The sequence below is a fragment of the Mauremys mutica genome, chromosome 21 (assembly GCF_020497125.1).
Source record: "Mauremys mutica isolate MM-2020 ecotype Southern chromosome 21, ASM2049712v1, whole genome shotgun sequence".
NCBI lineage: Eukaryota > Metazoa > Chordata > Testudines > Geoemydidae > Mauremys > Mauremys mutica.
This window is the reverse complement of record NC_059092.1, coordinates 18,715,763-18,722,861: the sequence shown is the minus strand read 5'-3', so window position 1 is coordinate 18,722,861 and position 7,099 is coordinate 18,715,763.

Sequence of the window (7,099 nt, the reverse complement as noted above, 5' to 3'; positions counted from 1 at the left end):
CAAGTGCTTCCAGTGTCACGGCAGCAGCGAATCCCATAACACGGACTGACGGGGCGTCCCACAGGAACTGCTCCTGAGAGGGCCTCTCTCAATTCGTCTGTTTACCTACCAGCACTTTCCAAGCCCACGGTGTGCTCTGAGCTACACCTGCCCAGTGGCTGCTCAGGCTCTGCACACGTACAGGGAACACTTCACTTCTGCTGCTGCTCTGCCCACCCCCCACCCCCACGCTTGGATCCCTTCACAACCTCCACCCCCCCTCCCAGCCCTGCACAGCCCCAGCCCCTCAGCCGGGCACTCTGGCCACGCCTGGCTCCAAACCGCTTGCTTTGTCTCCTCCTGCCATGCTTCACTCTTGTGTCTTTTTCATGCAATTAACCTCGTCTCCCCCTTCAGTCCCTCTTTAAAGCTTGTCACAAGATGGGGCCCTTCCCCCCCCCCCAGGCCGCCACAGCACTGAACTGCAAAGTGTTCGTGTTATTGAACTGTACACACAGCAACTCTTTCAAGCATTCCTTGGTCACACTAGGCAGGGCTGGCACTTCTGAGGCACAGAAGAACATCTGGTCTTTGGGCAGGCCAAGGACCCAGGGGACAGGGACACAGTCTGTCAGCAGGGCCAGGTCCCAGGGCTGGAGGGAACCATTGGGAGGGGTTCAGATCTTGGAAATTACATGAGACTTGGAGGGAGGCAGGGCCAGGACTAGGGCACTACTTCCCCATTGGCTTGTGTCTGCCCCTGGCACGCTGCACACACGCAAAGCTGGGCGGCCATGGCGCACGCTCTGCCGAGAGGGGTCATGGACTGCTACGCTGTATTACACTGTTCAGCCACTGGGTGGCGCTGTGTGTACCATACCTTACTTAAGGTAACCTCAGCCAAACCCCACAGAACATTAAAGGATCTTCTAGAGTGCGTACGTCTACACAGCAATTAAACACCAATGACCAACTCCATGACGTGGGAGGGGCCCAGAGCCCAGGATGCAGCCCAAGCCCAAACATTTACAAAGCAATTCTTAGCCCTGAAGCCCCAAGCCCCAAAAGCCTGAGTCAGCTGCAGATCTTTTATTCCAGTGTAGACGTACCCATAGTGAATACATTGGAAGGACGTTCTGCAGCCAGTCCATATCTGGTACAGGAGCCTGACCTGTTGGGAGCAGGCCTCAGTGGCGCCGGAACTGGGGGAGGGGCAGAGGCCATAGCTCTCCACTTTTGGTCGGGGCGCACCCCACCCCCACCCGCTCCTCTTCACCCTGAGGACCTAAGCCCTGCCAGGCCAGTGTGGAGCCGAGCCGAGGAGCCCAGGCAGTTGTGGGAGCTTTTTTGCTGCCCCAAGCAGTGAAGGGGGGAAATAAATAAATAAATAAAGCCGCGATCGGCGGCAGCTCCACCACACTGCTTCATTCTTCAGCGGCAATTCGGCGGCGGGTCCTTCGCTTCAAGAGGGACGGAGGGACCCGCCGCCGAATTGCCACCGAAGACCCAGACCTGCCGTCCCTTTCCATTGGCCACCCCAAGCACCTGCTTCGTTCGCTGGTGCCTGGAGCCGGCTCTGCCTCCACCTGCCTGCGGTGCAGGGGGGCTGAGAGCACCCCTAGCCTGTGTCCCCACCTCCCAGGCTCCCTGCCTGGCCCAGGGCAGGTGGAGGGTCCGCGCCGGCTCCCCACAGCTGCCCACGTGACTCTCCCCGACCCAGCTCCAGCCTGCCCTGGGTGGGGACAAGGGCAGGAGGCTGCTTTTGGCCCCCCCATACCTTGGGCGGGGGGGGCACTGGCTCCCTGGACCCACTCTGGCTTCCAGCTTGGCCAGGATCAGGGCCTCCGGGGAAAGAGGAGGGGCGGGGCTGGGGCCTCGGGCAGGGGGCAGGGAGGCCTCCCCACTTTTGGAAGGCTCCGGTGCCCTTGGCAGGCCTGCAACCTGCCACGTACAAGAAATACATGACATGGTGTTAGTCATGGAATTAGTGCCAGAGAAGAAAGGAACAGACGGAAAACAGCAAAAAATTTTGCAAATAGAAAAAAATCAACAAAGGCTGCAGACAGAAGGGGAAACAAGCAACAAAGGTTGCAGGATCTCATCCACATGCCACTGTTCAAACCCCCAGAGATCTTCAGGTTTAAGAAGAAGAGACCAGCCACATCAGATAAAAAGGCACAAAGAGATTACAACCCTTTTACAGAGGACACTCTGGCTGGGACACTGGGAACTGCAGCAGTACAGCTCTGTCATAAAGGAGTGTGAAAATCCACACCGCCCTAAACCCTGGTGTAGACAGCTCACCACCTCCTGGACCAGGTCTACCCCAGGTATAACTACATTGCTCTGGGGTGTGAAAAATCACCACCCCCAAGCAATGCAGTTGAACCAACGTAACCGCCAGTGTAGACAGCGCAGTATAGATACTGCCTCTCAGGAAACTGGAGTTCCTCTGTCGACAGGAGAAGCCTTCCCATTGGTATAGGTAGCATCTTCAGTGATGCAGCTGCAGTGTTTTAAGTGTGGACAAGCCCTCAAAGAGGTGGATTCCTCCACTTACAGGAGAAGTCCTCGCACAGGGTGTTTTTGCCTTTTATAATTTTTCTGTGTGAGTTCATTCGAGTGCAGAGTGTGTTTGTGTCAAACTGGATGGAGAAAAAAGGTTGGAGAACTCCAGCTATTGCAAAGAAAAAGAATTCAGCGCCCAGATCGTGTGTGATTGAGACCAATGGCAGAACCGTCGACAGCTACAGTTTGTTCCTCAGACAGAAGAATGAACAGAGCAAACTCTACAGATGCAGAACGAGAAGAAGAAGGGCTGGTCAACCCTGGGAACTTACACTGGCACAGCTACACCTCTCAGTGGTGTGAAAATCCCACCCCGAGAGCCGTAGCTATGCTGACCTAACCCCTGTGTAGACAGTGCTAGGTCAATGGAAGAATTCTGCCGACTCAGCTACCGCCTCTCAGGGAGGTGGATTACCTCCACTGACAGGAGAGCCCCGCCAATCATGCTGTAGCGTTTTAAGTGTAGATGTAGTCAAAGACTCTGAATTTCAAAGCAGTTGTTGCAACTAATGGACAGCCAGGTGACCACGTTGTTACACATTCAGATCATGTAATTAGAAAGCCAGTATGATTCAGGGACACTGAACAGACTGATCTGTCCTGAACTTTAAGTGTAGTGTGAGAGTGTAAAAGCAGCGGAGAGTCCTGTGGTACCTTATAGACTAACAGACGTATTGGAGCATGAGCTTTCATGGGTGAATACCCACTTCGTCGGATGCAAGTGGGGATTCACCCACGAAAGCTCATGCTCCAATATGTCTGTTAGTCTATAAGGTGCCACAGGACTCTCTGCTGCTTTTACAGATCCAGACTAACACAGCTACCCCTCTGCTACTGGATACCATGTGAGAGTGTGTATTTTGTAACTCGTAGGAACTTAGAACTTCAAGGGGGTGGGGGGGGGGGATGTAATGGAATGCTAAACTGTATTACACTGTTCAGCCACCAGGGGAACTTATTTAAGCTAACCTCAGCCAAACCTGGCAGGACCCTGTAGTGAACACATCTGGTGTGTGCTCTGGGAAGGACGCTCTGTGGCCAGTCGATATTTGATACAGAAGCCTGCCCTGCTAGTAGCAGCTCGGCATGTACAAGAAATACATGACGACATGCATGGCCCGTAGCTAAGATCACTGCGTGCACAAGCGCACGGCAAAAAAAACAGCAAATTATTTCTTCTGACCAGCAACCAGAAAGGCCCTAGAAAAACCAGCTGGGCCAGTCAAAACCCAGCCAGGTGGCAACCCTACAATGCCTTCAGTTTAACTTTTCATCCAAAAGAGAGATCCCCTCTGGCTAGCCGGGGACAGGCTAAGCAAGGAGTTAGAGGAGAGTGCACCTATTACTGAATCACCAGCATGCAGACCCTTCCCTGTCCCCCCCAGAGCACTGGCTAAGCCCAGCCCCGAGTGACGTATGGGCGTAAGAGCAGCTGGTGAGACGGGCCTGAGCACATGGGGCCGCGAAGCCTGAGGGCCATGGATGCTGTGGCTCCACTAGGCGGGACAGGGCATCTCCCCCAACCTTGAGCCTGGGGAAAGAGCAGAACCTGGCCCTGCACCTGGCCCCAGAAGGCATTTGGAGTGTGTCCGGGGCAGAGCATGATGGGGGGAATTTAAGCATATGGAGCATTTTCTCTAGGACTGATTGAAATGTCTCAGTCACTGCCAGCAGGATCCCCCTGACTTATACCGGAGCCTCCATCGAATGGTGTGTATCCAGCCCCGGGTTCATTGCTCATATACACTAAGCCCTTCAAAGCCACTCACCTCCGCCTGCCCACAGCCCCTTCACTAAAGCGAGAAAGGCCGGCTGTCAAAACAGCCCTTGCCGTTCCTGCTCTGCCTGCGTCCCACAGAGCTCCTGGGGGGCTTTGCCCTGGTGAGAAGTGCAGGAGGATTTGCTCATGTTTTAAAATTGCTCCCCAAGGTGATTTATCATTCAGACCCGGGGGACGGGGGGGGGGGATTCAATTGCTGCCTTTGCTCCCCACTCCAGTGGCAGTGGCAGCAGGGCTAGCTGGTGTCTAGATGTGCTCGGGGATCAGGAGTTAAGTGTTTACGTGATAAACGATATGTTAAAAACATAAGTTTCAAATGAATGCTCGCCGCCAGTCCTGTACTATTAGTTAATAGGCAGAATTAACTCGCTGGCCTGGGGCCAAGCCCGTCACAGCCGGAGCCAGAACAGCTGAAGCTGCTTTACACTTGGGCTTTGCTTTGACGGGATTTGCTGCTGTAGCAAGACTCCAGTTTCTGTAAAAATACGCTAGTGTTTCCCCCCTCCCAACCTGCCCCCATGGCCTAGCTGCTCGAGGCTCCCTGGAGCCCGAGGGATTCTGCCAGAAGCCAAAAATCTTCCCTTTCACATGCAGAGACTTGAGCAGGAGGCAGGTTTCCCAGCTGCCTGGCTGCTCCCCACTCATCTTTATAGACAGTTTTACTGCCCCACAGTTCACCAAGGGACTAGCAGCAAATTCTTCCCATCTAACATAAAAATGCCCTCCCAGCTATAGGATCCAGCCAGCTCCAGTATCGCCAGGGCCTCCAGCAGGCAGGCAGAAAACTCACTGGAACATCGGTGGAAGATGAAGACTAAATGGGCCCTGATCCAACCTAGCCGAAGGATGCCACTCCCTGCTTCCCTCTAGTGCTGGTGACTCCTGGCTCCCCTACGTTGACACCGTCAGAAAAGAGAGCCCAGATGGAAACTGGAGGAACAGGGCTGGAAGGGCTACTGGGGGGTCAAATCCCAGCCACCTGCTGGTCTGAGGAGAGCATGGTCTCGCCAGGTCCTCGGAGAATGGAGCAGGAGGAAACTAGCAGCTGGACCAAAGGGGATGCTCCTGTTAAAGGGGCCCAGGTGAGCTGTGTAGGTGCAGGCCTACAGGTGAGAGGGGGGAGTCAGCACAACCGGGGCAGTGCCAACAGGAGAGCATGGCTTTGTGCAGCCAGAGTCTATAGGTAAAATACGCCTGGCATCAGAGAGGGGAGAAAGGGCTTATTTCACGTCCCTTTGCCCTCTGCCGCTGCCCAGCACCCCCGGCAGCGAGGGGGTCAGGTGCCTGATGCCAGGCGATGTTCTTTGGGAGCAAGCTGACAAATCCCATGGCCGGATTATTGGCAGCAGCTGTGGGTCTTCTGGTGTCTTGGAATGGTTTTAACCCTCGGCTTGCCAGAGGGCATGTGACCCTTCCACCCATCACAAGGATCTAACTGAAAACAAAGAAGGGTCTAACCTGGTGGGGGATGTCCTCCAGATTCTACATCTCTGTGTGTTTTCAATCCACCATCTTGCCTCGGCAAGTGGGCTGGGAGAGGGAAGGGCCACTGTTTGGATCTGAGCCGCCACCGATGTTCTGTGGGGGCTTTACCCACTGGCTCCACAGCAGCAATAAATGAGCAAATACAAATCCCCCGCCATATTCTGCCGGGTCGAGAGTGTTGTAGCCCTGTCAGTCCCAGGGTATTAGAGAGACAAGGGCGGGGAGGTGAGATCGTTTATTGAACCAATTTCTGTTGGCGAGAGAGACAAGCTTTCGAGCTACACAGGCTCTTCTTCAGCTCTGGGAAAGATAATCAAAGTGCCACAGCTAAATACAATGCGGAACAGATTGTTGAGCATAAGCAGTTAACACATATTTCAAGAGACCATTCGAGGTGAAGTGGCCCGTTAACACCTCTCCAGCCATAGGACAAAAAAGGCAGGTTAGTGGGTTACAGATTGTTATAATGAACCATAACTCCAGTGTTTCTTTTCAGGCCATGATTTTTAGTGTCTATCAAAGTTATGAATTGAAGCTCCCAGGCTCTTCTTTTGAAAGTGTTATGCAGGTTTCCTTTGAGGATGAGGACTGAGAGGTCAGATATAGAGCGATCGCATTGTGAAGAGTGCTCACCCACCGGTGACAGGGTGTTTTTGTCTTTTGTGATTTTTCTGTGTGAGTTCATTCGAGTGCATAGTGATTGGTTTCATCCACATAGCTGCTAGTGAGGCATTTTTAGTGCACAGACTGAGGTACAGCACATGTTGTGACAGCCATGTGTAGGACCCACAGATTTTGAAAGGTATGTTGTGGGGGTGTTGATCATTGTAGTAGTGGGGATATGTCTGTGGGTTTTGCATCTGTTATTCTGGCAGGGCCTGGTGCCACTTTGAGTTGGTGGGTCCTGGGCTGTGGGGATCTTTCTTCTGAAGATGAGTTTGGAGAGGCTGGGAGTTGCTTGAAGAGGAGGCTCAGGGAAGATTTCTTTCAGAATATAGTCCCTATCAAGTATGGGCTGTAGCTGTTTTATGATACCCATTTGGGTTCCAATGTGGGGTGGTAGGTGACAATGTGGGGTCAGACTTCCTCCCCGCCCCTGTACTGAAGCAAGTTCTCTCGGGGTATTTGCGTAGCTGTTCCATGATGTGGTCTCTTTCTCTGGTGGAGTGTCTTTGTTTGGTGAAGGCGGTTTTGAGTGTGTTAAGGTGTGTATCCAGGACTTTCTCCTCTGAGCATATTCTGTGGTATCTGGGTGCCTGGCTGTGTGTTTGGGGTGGTTTCTTGGTG